We start from the raw sequence: 12,757 nt of genomic DNA on the forward strand, positions 1-12,757 counted from the left end.
GATGGGGGAGCTAAAGCAACCAGAGCGAATCAGGGAGTTAGGGTTTAAACTGCAAGACCCCAGATGAGTGATAGAGTGAGCAGGATTAATGGGGTTTGAGGGACCAGTCGGGGCATAGGAAGATGAGGGTTCAATCAATGGCATGGAAGGAGGCTTAGGTAATACCATGGGTGAATTGAAGGTGGGGGAAGATTGAAGGCTGGTGCAAAGGAGGTTAAGAGTAGCCGGGGATAATGGAGGGCATTCCAAGCCAGGGAGATCATCAATGTGAACATTAGTCAGGGGCGATTTACCAGAGGAACGCAGGTGGGAGGGCGTCGGGCGTGCATCTGGCACCTGATGAATATTGATAGTCCGGGGGCCAGTGTCGGGGCCAGGTCGATAAGCCCATATCTCTTGGTCGGGCATTGGGTCCTCCTCGTAGTCCACGAAGTCCTCCGCATCCATCAGAAACTGACCAAAATTGTCGACCGAAAAAAACAGGGGGTAGTAGCCAAAAGCTGAAACGGGGTTCCGCGAAACCAGTGTGTAGATGTCCAAACCACAGTAAAACCGGTAGGGTGTGGGTCACGAGGGTCAAAAGCTTTTAGGTAGAAGGGAAGCGGTCAGACCCGCGAGTTTTAGCCCTAAGAACCGCCATGAAAACTGTCGCAGTTGAGCAGATCCAGGGCTCCCATCATATCTATGGTTTTTTCATTTCTAGAGCTTTCAGGTTGTTTACCAAGTGTTTCCATTTTCTTTATTTGGGGCATCAATTAATGATAATTATGATTCACTATTCCCTTTGAAATTCAACCTAATTTATCGACCTAAACTTATGCAAAATTTTAAAAAGACTACACACCTTTTTTTTTCTCTTTGTAGAAGCTCGATATTGAATCTATTATATCTCTGTAATTATGGATCTCTGAGGTCTAAAATTGCTTCCTGTGGTATCCCTCTAAGTCCTCTTTCCAATGCCACCAGTATGATCAAAATTGGATTCTCCAAGAAAGAGTTTTGCCCAATCTCCCAAGATGACCTGATTATATAGTTTTTCAGTAGAGTGAATTTGTACGACGTGACACGTGTCACTGTTTCCACCTTCGGATCTAAAAAATATACACAGAAAACTACTATTCGTCCTCTTTCTGTAACTTCTTACGAAATTTCAATCTGATGCTCAAAGAGAAAGTTCTGCTGCATTTCACAAGGTCACATGTTTGGAATGTAATTCGGGAATCTACAAAAACCATAAATTTCTCGGATCATATCTCTGAAAATATAGAGAGACAAGATCTGAAATTCAGACTTGAGGTTCAGAATGATTTCGGCTCAAATGGGTTTTTTTTTAGCTTTTGAAACTTTACAGCAAAAAAGTTATAGTGAAAATTCCACGATGACCTATTTGGAGTAGCAAAACCCTAGAATCCAAAGCTTTGATACCAAATGTTACGAAACGAGCTCACAAAAAGATAGAAAAGATAGATAAACACCTTCAAAATAAGCCTCTTCGAGGGGGAAACCTCCTTTACATTACCCTAGAAGAGGCTGAACTTCTAAGAGAATTGAAGAACTTTTGTGTCAAGATACTTCTCCTCCAGGCCATGAAAGATGTTCCCATTTACAAAAAGCTGATCAAGGAGGAATGTTTCAAAAGGATTGGGAGAAAAAGAAGAGATACCCCCACAATCAATGTTGTTGGACAACTATCTGATCTAATGATTGGGAGGGTGATCTTTCCAAAGTACTTGGATCCTGGTAGCCTAGTAGTGGATGTTCACATTAATGGAATTATGGTCCCTAATACCTTGATTGATCTTGGGGTTGTAATCAATGTAATGACCAAGGAAACCATGTTGAAGCTCAACCTCCAAGGGGCTTTGAGGAAGACCACTATAGTGTTGCAGCTTGTAGACAGATCCATAGTAGCTCTTGAGGGAGTTATTGAGGATGTGATGGTCTCCATTGACTCTTGGGAACACCCCACTGATTTCTTGGTCCTCCAACCCAAAACTAAGTTTAGTGGTTATCCTCTCATCCTAGGGAAACCTTCGTTGGCCACAGTTGATGCCTACATTAGTTGCAAGGTTGGGAAAATGACTATTAAGAATGGACATTTACCAAAATAACTTGTGTTGTATCCTCCTGTTCAACCCTCTACTGACCATGATATACCCTTATGTTTAGAGGATGAGGAAGAGGAAGAATTTTATCACACATCCCTTTACCCAATCTGCACTCTATACATTGTTATAGGATGGGGGTAGCTTGATGAACATGACCTTATTGCCCATCTCTTACAAAATTAGCCTCCCATTGCCATATCAGTTGATGAACCGATGAAAGAATCAGAGATTAGTCCTTGGGTTGATTTGTGCTAGGTTAACTCTAGCTTGGAACATGCCAAGATTATGGAGATTGGCCCATCCATAACTCTAAATATTAACCCCTCTCCTTTTGCTGAGCAGGAAGAACAATTATGCAGTGTACTCAGGCAACACCTGGATGTTTTTGCTTGGGATTATAAGGAAATGAAAGTTGTGCATCCCTCAATTTGTACTCATCATATTTACATCAAAGAGTGATGCAAGCTTCTGCACAAACCCCAGGGAAGGATGAACCCAACCCTTAAGGACATTGTGAAAGAAGATTTGCAAAGGTTACTAGATGCAAGGTTCATATACCCCATTTCAAACAGTGAATGTGACGCCAGCCTAAGCTGACCTTACCGATAGTATGCACATAAAATTCATAATCTATCATGTCCCAGGAATTTCAGATTCTTGCCTAGTCAAACCTTCATAAATTAAGGCTTTAGGCTTCTTAATTAATCCTTTTGAGTGGAACATTATAACTCAACCCTTCAACCTTCATAACAATTTTGGTTAATTTTTATTTCCCGCTTCTATCAACCCAAACCATGGTCTAAGACTTTGGTTAAACCCGACTTAACCCAAAGTACATTTAATTCCTTTATTTCTATTATAACTCTAGTATAATAGAAATACACACAACTCACTCGTAACCTTACCTTTCCGCCAGTCTGCAAATCTCAGCACAAATATCGATGCTCCCTTTATCGCGTTCAACCTCCACTGTCGATTTCACTCTTTCGGTTCAACGACTATCGCGCGATCTCCAATCATCTTCCAGAACTCAAACAAACTTAACTCCAGTCCATAACCCTATCGGGTCCACTCAGCATATTAACCTACACACACCTTCTCCACGCGATATCTGTCCGATCAGTCCACCAACAAACGGTCCTGATCGCCAGATCTCAACAAGATTTAATATCGTTGAATAAAAGCTCATCGGGTCTGTTTTTCAAAGATGCCTCTGTACTTGCTTAGCACATGATATCCATCCAATCTCGGATTCAATGGATAGTCCGATCACCTCCAAACTTCAAATGAATTAAGATATGGTTCGTGAACCTCATCGGGTCCATTTTCTGGAAACCACTTATAGTTTTGAGGCCGCGGGAAAACAACTTCCCGCTTACGGAAACCACTCTTCTCTTCCGCTAGCACTTAGGTTTAATCTCTTTTGTTCATTACTTTATCTTTATGCTGCGTGACTTAATCTTGGCCAACCACCACCTTCAGCCTCGTTCATTGATCTTATAGGTCCAACGACTCCTGTGCATCATCACCTCATTTCTTCGTCCTTCCCTTTACTTCGTTTTTATGCCATTTCTTCAGTTTTCTTCTGTGGTTTCAGTTTCTTCAGGGTTTCTGTATTTAGTTGTTCTGCCACACAACTCTCTCCTGAGCTTAACTCCGTGTACTTTTTAATCTCTGTCACCTTTGAACTTCACTTGGATCCTTTAATCAGATTCAACGATCAAACCATGATCCTTCATACTTCACCTCTTCTCTATGTTCTGCTCGAACTTCACCTGCATATATATACTACGCAAAACTACACTAATTCACACACAATTTATCATTCGATTACTCAATCCACACTTACACAATTCAAGAATTGAATCTCTGTATATCTATATATATATATATATATAAACAAATGATTACATAATGAGACTCTCTGTCTCTCTGGCCTGATTTTCTAATCAGTGGCCTCTGTTTTCTTACATGCCCATAGGCTTACAATCAAACCTCTAACTCCTAACTAGTGACTGACTAACTAACCAGCTAACTAGCTAACCATCTAACCCTTTTCTATGCCTTTTAGGCTTACATTTATACAAAAGGATTCTATAACCAATTCCTAGTTTAGATCCATAACCTTCTCAACAAAATCCTAAAATATCTTCTTTATCTCTAAGGATCCTCTCTAATCCACAAAATCATCAACTAATTCCTAATCTAAGCTTTACAATTGATTTCCTAAATCTCTCAATCTCTCAACTATCCTAATTCTCTCATGTTCTCCAATATTTGAGAACATTTACAAATATGCCTCACAATACATAATTAAATCCTATTCTAGCTTCTCTCATTAAAATCACTCAAAACCTTAATAATTACATTAATTTGATACATAGGAAACCAACTTCCTTTAAAACATAAGACCCCCATGTCTACTAAAATACAATGATATTGTTGAGCTGAATGCTCCTGCATCAGACTCTCAAGGTTGAAAACATTGATGATCTCTTGATCGTGTGCTCTCATATGTTGATAGAAACCTCCAGGGTTCCAAACTTTAGTTTGTAGTTGTCTGAAAGCTCTGCACCTTTGCTTTTGCTGTATGTCAACTATATTTTGTTTCATCTTCCTCTCCTTGTCAATCAGGTTCAAGATCTGATTGATCATCTTTCCCGCTATGTTACATATCCAATTGGGCACATCAAATCCCAACATTCAGATCAATGATTTAGGACTCACCTAACCCTAAAATCAGTTGTTTCATGCCCTAAACGAGTCAACCCTTTGAATGCCTCCTTCCCAGACAATTTCATGACTTGAAGACACCCAAGAATTGCCTCTAGAAGGACCAACGCAGGTAAGCCTCTATGAAGGTGCACTGCAGAGCAGTTAAGTCCACTGCCAGAGTGCTCCGCAGAGCACTTAGGCTTCCTTTCACCTGTGCTGGGCAAGAATGAGCGAAATTCACATAGGGTTTGGGGAATATTCTTATCTTTTGGAATCATCTAGAAGTTTCCCTGTCTTATCAACTCCTATGAGCTCAAAAATGGATGAGGAATGAGTTAAGGATCATCCTATCCTCTCATCCCTTCCTCCATGGAACTAATTCTAAGTATGGAAGGCCATTCAATGTCACCATTAATGACAAAACCTCCTTCATCTTCCTATAAATTGACCACTCATCTAAGTGATTAGGGGCTGGATTATGTTGAATTATAAGGAGATAATGCTGCTATGAGACTTGACTTTGGAGCAAATGATGTGATGCCACAAGCTTGTCTTGCTTTTGATGTGATGTGGATGGGATCCAAGCTGGAGGAATGACTTTGAATCAGACACGGATGGTTGTAATTCCTTCTTCTATCTAATAAAGTGTTTGAACCTTTTTCCATATGTTGTGTTCTTTCATAATGCTTATATGTATGAATTGCTTCTGATTCCTTTCATTTATATTCAATGGATCGTATGCTTTGATCGGTTTTTGTCTTCTGTTGTGTTGACAGGGTACTTTTCAAGCGGATTAAGTATGAGAAGGAGCGACAGGATCGATACAAGGGAGAGGAGGGGAAAGCGAAACTACAGGTAGGCCTTCTATCCTCTCTTCTTATCTATTGCTTATAGGGAAAGTCTAAAACACTTTAAACTGTTGTTCTAGGCACAACTACTTGTCTAGTGAATTAGTATTTATCCGTAGATGCTAAATTCTCCAAAACAAATTGGCGACTCCGTTGGGGAAGAATCCTCTTTCCTAGTAGCTTATCCACCTCCTAAGACATCCTTATAGGCTCTATTTGTGTTCATAGATTGTAATTTAGATGTTTACATTGAAACATTGGTCAAAACTGTGTTAAATTGCCTCTTGAAATGGCTTACTGTCACCAGCGCAGGCTTGTGAGGGACACAGCACGCTGCAAAGCATCCCTGGCTTAGGGACAATGCTCTAAAGCGCACTGTCTCCCACTCTGGGTTGTGCTGATCCTCCTAGGATTAGTTTCCCACCTTTGGAAAGAGTTTTTGCCAAGTTTTCTTTGTTTGATTGTTTGTTGATTGATCCATGAATGTTATGTCTCTTAAAATGAGTGTTTATCTCCTGTTCTAGCCCAAATTTGATTGGATTGATTAATGTTTCTTCATGTTTTCTTTATCATTATCGATCAATAGTCAGAGTTAAGATATAATTGATTATTCATTCGAAAGAAAGTGTTGTAAAGTCTTCTCTTCCTTCGAATCTGAACTGTCGTAAAAGTCTTCGTTCATATGAAAGATTGATTGATTGTATGTGCATATTTCCTTTTTGTTCATATTCACATTAAGGGAATCAAAAAGAAATACATGCATGTTGCATTGAAAAATTTTGTGTGTGCTGATAGGAATAGTGTAGGGAAATTGCATTTAGATTGTGCTCTTTGCTCTTTGATCAAAAGAAATCTGATTGCTCTATCCCTAAGTAGCTAGGATTTTCATCGTTAAATTGAATGGGAAGACTGCTTATCATGATAGTTGCATTCATAGGAATTTCAGAATATATCATGTGGTGAACTTGAAAGGCAAATTCCTAAGCAAGATCAACTTAAAATAAACATCAATTTACCTAATGGAGCATTGTCATTAACGAGAAAATTTAGTGGTTCTAGGCTAGAGACGTGTTTCGGCATCGTAAAAAAAAGCAATTGTCACTAACTTGTCTGTAATACATCCCGAGTGTGATACCTCATTCCACGTATGTGAGTATATCTTAGCTCGTCCATGTACCTTCAGGTATATAGGGCAGTGATATAGTACGTAAAGTATATGGGAATGCTCTCAGTGTGCGGTTTTGCATTAGACAACGCTATACGGACTGGACCTCCACGTACCTTCAGGTATATATGGGAGGACAACTCTAGGTTTCTATCCATCCTTAAGTAATTGAGTCGACCACATTGTAAACTGTGATATACCGAACATAGCATTCAGGGAGATTGCCTGCCCGTACTTCTTGGTTCGTCAGGAGGTATTTTGCAGTTCACAGTTGCTTGGTAAACCTTTTGCCTAGTATACACCTTTTTGTTTATTTCTTTTTTGATAATAAATTAATTAGCAATCATGGAGGAACATCAACCCATACCCTGTCGTTTGTGGAGAACAACGAGAAAACCGCCTTTGCCTCCAGAAGCAACACCAATTCGAGCAAAGCTGTCTCGCTTAACTGAGTCTAGTACATCAAGAACTCCTAGTTCTTCATATGAGTTACCTGAATCATCTATTTCAATAAGTACAAAGACTCCAGTTACTCCAACTATTTCTGCCCCATCTGTTTCTAAAAAAGAAGTTTCACAATTACCTGAGGACATTAGCATTGATCCTAGTGAAACAGTAACTGAGGTTGTTCAACAACAAGTTGATCCTGAAATTGAAGTTGCTCAACAAGAAAGTAATTCTGAACTTGAATCAGTTAAACCAAAAGTTAATCCAGAATCTATCCCAGTCTAAACAGAAGTTACATCTGAACCTGAAGTTGTTCAGGAACCTCTTTCTGAAACTGTTGTTCATTTACCCGAACATCTGGACTTCGAATTTGAACATTCAGAAGTTGTTACTTTATCGGAAGATGATCAACCAGTTACCCCTCAGACATCAGTAACTATTGGAACTTCAATTTCATCAACACCAGAAATATTTTACGGACCTGATGGTGAAGTTCTTCCACCAGGTTTAATTGCTATAGAGGAGGAATTGGAAGAAGATTCCACACCTGGAACCCTGTTTCACTTTGGAATTGGGCTTTATCTTTACCCTAATACTCCTGATTTTTTCGCTTCATTTGATCCTGCTTATTTTCAAGCACCCATTGATTCTTTAGGAAAACTTTTGGGTCAGTTAACTATGGCTAAACAACCGTCAACATCTCAGACTGTATCATTTGATGCAGCTACAACAGAATCTTCTGTTGTAACCTCTTTGATGTTTTCTACCACACCTGAGTCGCACCTGTATGGTGAATCATCCATCTCGGTTGGTTACCAATCATTGTCTGGAACCCACTCAGGGGTTGCTTCTACACCATGGTCATCACCCATGTCCTCAACCAGAATTTTACCTAGTTCTTCTCTAATGGGAACTCAACAGTTTGATCCTGCATATCAGTATCAAGCTGGGAAATCTAGTCAACAAAAACCTGTTTATCCATTAAATACTGGATTGCCACCATATGGAGAGCAATATGCTTACTCACCATATCCTCCTTATTTCGGAGGACTACCATATGGTAATATCCCACAATATAGGTCAATCTGGAATTAGAGTTTGTCAATGGCAACCAACAATGCTAGTTCAACCAAGGCTTGTGTATCCAACACAACCAATGCAAATTGTGTCAGCTATTCCTACTACACCTATTGTTACTACTGTACCACAGTCATAAGTTCAAATTGTTGTATCTCAACCGGTACAAACTGATCCTTCTACCTTGCAACCACAAGTTTTAGGTTAAGAAGTTCAAATTCCTCAAGTTGTTGTACAACAACTTGTTTCTGGAGTTCAGCAACAACCTCAGGTTAGTGTACCCTTATTTGGACCAACTCGGGCTTACACTAGTATAGTTTATTCACAACCTGGCCAACCTTTCATTGTTGGACAACAACAACCGTTAAATCAACAACAATTGTACCAACAACAACAACAGTTGATTCAACAATTGTGGCAGCCTCAATTTCAACAACCCCAATTCCAGCAATTCCAACCCCAGTTTGGACTTGTTCCACAGGCTCAACCTGGTTTTGGTCAATCTCAAGCTTACCAAGGTCCTAGTCAACAAGGCTTTGCAAGTTATGGACAACCACACATTCAACCTGGTTATCAACAACCACCTTATACTGGTTTTGTTCAACAACCATACCAAGGTTACCAAATGCAGATGCCCTATGTTGGTATGCAAAGACCTATTGCTCAGGCAATTCCATCATATCCTAGGTATGCTCAACTTGACTTGAATCGACAGTTGCTATTTGTAGCAACTTTAGAATTACCAGATTTAAATCGGCTCACTAATGATCCAATCTTATATGCACCTTGGTGGCCAATAATTCCGCATAAGTTACCATCTGACATTCCGAAATTTAACGGAAATCCTGGAGAAGACCCATCAAATCATGTCATGACCTTTCATTTGTGGTGTTCATCAAACTCCTTAAATGATGATTCAGTCAGACTTCGTCTTTTCCAAAGAACACTTACTGGTCTAGCTGCTAAATGGTACATTGAATTACCAAGAGCTTCTTTCGATAATTTCACCACTTTAGCCACTACATTTTTGACCCACTTCCAGTTACCCATCAGATACGAGACTGGAACGGAACTCCTAACCAACTTTAAACAAACTACTGCTACCCATATATCAGATCATATTCATGAGTGGCGGCGTCATCGTCGAATGGTTAAGACATATGTTCCTGATCAGCTTTTAGTTGAGTGGTTCATAAAATCCTTGTTGCCATCAATCATCGAGGATGTGGCAAAAGGTGGAGTTGTCACAGAAGAGCAAGTTATTGCTCGTGCCCAATACTTGGATTTGATTTACACATAATCCGACACGCTTTATGATAAAATTCCCAATGCACCTCGACTAGCTTTCACTGTTCCCCCTCCTCCACAATCGAGTAAGGACTCTCATGTCGACGATGGTGTGATCGATTCTTCAAGCACGCAAACAGTAGGAAGACCATCTAGTCAAACTCTTGCTATTTCCAATCAAACTACCAATGCATCAGAAAATACTCTTGCCTCCGAGATTAATGCTGTGTCATTTGACAAAGGCAAAAATCCAAAGCAACCAGGGAGCAAGAAAAAGGGGAAGAACAAAAAGAAACAAGAAAATTCCCCTTTAGAGAAATCATCTGATTCCTGGTTTAGATCCATAACCTTCTCAACAAAATCCTAAAATATCTTCTTTATCTCTAAGGATCCTCTCTAATCCACAAAATCATTAACTAATTCCCAATATAAGCTTTACAATTGATTTCCTAAATCTCTCAATCTCTCAACTATCCTAATTTTCTCATGTTCTCCAATATTCGAGAACATTTACAAATATGCCTCACAATACTTAATTAAATCCTATTCTAGCTTCTCTCATTAAAATCACTCAAAACCTTAATAATTATATTACTTTGATACATAGGAAACCAACTTCCTTTAAAACACAAGACCCCCTATGTCTATTAAAATAGAATGATATTGCTGAGTTGAGTTGAATGCTCCTGCATCAGAGTGGGTGTTACCTCTTGTTATAGTCCCCAAGAAAAATGGGAAGTGGAGGATCTTTGTTGATTACAGAGAAATTAAAAATGCTACAAAGAAGGAACATTTTCCTTTTCCCTTCATTGACCAAGTCCTAGATGGCCTTGCAGGAAATAAATTCTTCTCCTTCCTGGATGGATTTAGTGGATACAACCAAATTCAAATCAGCCCTAAAGACCAAGATAATACCACATTTACATGTCCTTGGGGCACCTTTTCTTAGACAGTCCTTCCATTCGGTTTATGCAATGCCCCTGCTACTTTCGAGAGGGCAGTCCTAAGCATCTTTGTTGAACTTGTTCATGACTGTTTTGAGATATACATGGATGATTTCACTCCTAATGGATGTGACTTTCAAGAAGATCTTTCTAATATGTTCAAAGTCTTAAATAAATGCATTGAAATGAATCTTTTATTAAGTCCAAAGAAATGTGAATTTTTTATGAATGTAGGGAGCGTCCTTGGTCATTCTATATTGAAGGAAGGGATATAGGTTGACCCAAACAAAATTTCCATCATCAAAAAGGTCCCTATCCCTAAAAAAATAAGATATGTCAGTAGTTTCCTTGGATTAGTTGGGTATTATAGAAGGTTCATTAAATACTTAATTAAACTGGCTTCACCCTTGTTTGGATTGTTGGCTAAAGATTTAGATTTTTGTTGGACAAACAACTATCAAGAAGCATTCGAAGTACTGAAAGAAAAGTTGACCAATGCACTCATCCTTAGGGGTCCCAACTGGGCATTACCTTTCCATATACACACAGATGCATTAGATAAAGTTGTAGGGGCAGCCTTAGGACAAGTGGAAGACAAATTGCCTTATGCTATCTATTTAATCAGTAAGATCCTTTCTAAAGTTGAGTTAAATTACACTATCACTAAAAAGGAACTATTGGCAGCAGTACATTCTTTGAACAGGTTTAAGCATGATATCACTGGTTATCAAACTTTTGTTCACACTAATTATGTAAACATTAAGTATTTAATGAATAAACCTGATGCCATTTCTAGGATCATTAGATGGTTGTTATTATTAGAACAATTTGATTTGACTATTATTTATAAACGAGGAAAAGAGAATGTGGTTGCAGATTTCTTGTCAAGACTAACCCTGCCTACATAAAAAATGAAGAAATGGTGGATGATCAACTTCTAGATGAACATCTCTTTTCCATCTGGGTTCTTTCTCCTTGGTTTTTTGATACAACCAACTACTTGGTTGCTAGGATTTTCCCTCCTAATCTATCCTCCAAGGATAAAAGCAAGATTGTAAGGAAAAGTGCCCCATTCACTTGAATTTGGGGAAATAGTTTTAGATTGGGGCCAAATCAGATCTTGAGGATATGTGTGAGGGAATAGGAGGTCTTTGACATCCTCTCAACATGCCATAATGGAACCTGTGGGGGCCACTTTGCTGCTAAGAGAACAACATTCAAAGTTATACAATTAGGTTATTATTGGCCCACTTTACATCAAGATGCAAGGAGGTACACCACCAGGTGTGATCAATGCCAAAGGATAGGTAACCCCACACCCAAGGATGAAATTCCCTTACAACCTCATTGACTCTAGAGCCATTTGAGAAGTGGGGAATTGATTTCATTGGACCTATTTATCCCCCATAAGGACAAAAAAAATATATCATTGTGTGCACTGATTACTTGACTAAATGGGATGAAAGAAAGGCAATAAAGGTAACAACTGAGTAAAAGGTGGCTGAATTTCCAAGGGGGAACATCTTCTACAACTTTGGTTTTCCAAGGGAGTTTGTCACTGATCAAGGAGCACAATTTACATCAAATTTGATTGAAGATCTCATGAAGATTCACCACATCAAGCACAAGACATCTATTGCCTATCACCCTCAAGAAAATGGGCAGGTGGAGGTCACAAACAGATCATTGGAGAACATTCTAACCAAGGTTGTTATCAACAACAGAAAAGATTGGGCAAACATACTTGTGGAAGCCACTTGGGCCTACAACACCACTTGGAAGACCACCACTTGATTCACTCCATTTGAACTAGTCTATGGGAAGAAGGCCATGTTGTCTATTGAATTTGAATATAACACCTTAAGGATGGCAACTCAATTAGACTTGGACATCACTACAACACAACAAGAGAGGTTGCTCCAACTCAATGCTCTAGATGAATTTAGGTTGCAAACTCTCTTGCACACCGAGGTAATCCAGCTACAAAGGAAGATTTGGCATGAAAAACACATTAAAGAGAATACTTTTTAAGAAGGAGATTGGGCCCTGTTGTATGGTTCCAGATTCAAGGATTTCAAGGGAAAGTTAATGAGAAGATGAATGGGTCCCTATCTAATAGAGAAATGTCATGAGAATGGGTATATCCAGATCAAAACAATTAATGAG

The sequence above is a fragment of the Pinus tabuliformis genome, chromosome 1_2 (assembly GCF_031772625.1).
Source record: "Pinus tabuliformis cultivar Carrire ecotype Pingquan chromosome 1_2, CPIR1, whole genome shotgun sequence".
NCBI classification, from domain to species: Eukaryota; Viridiplantae; Streptophyta; class Pinopsida; order Pinales; family Pinaceae; genus Pinus; species Pinus tabuliformis.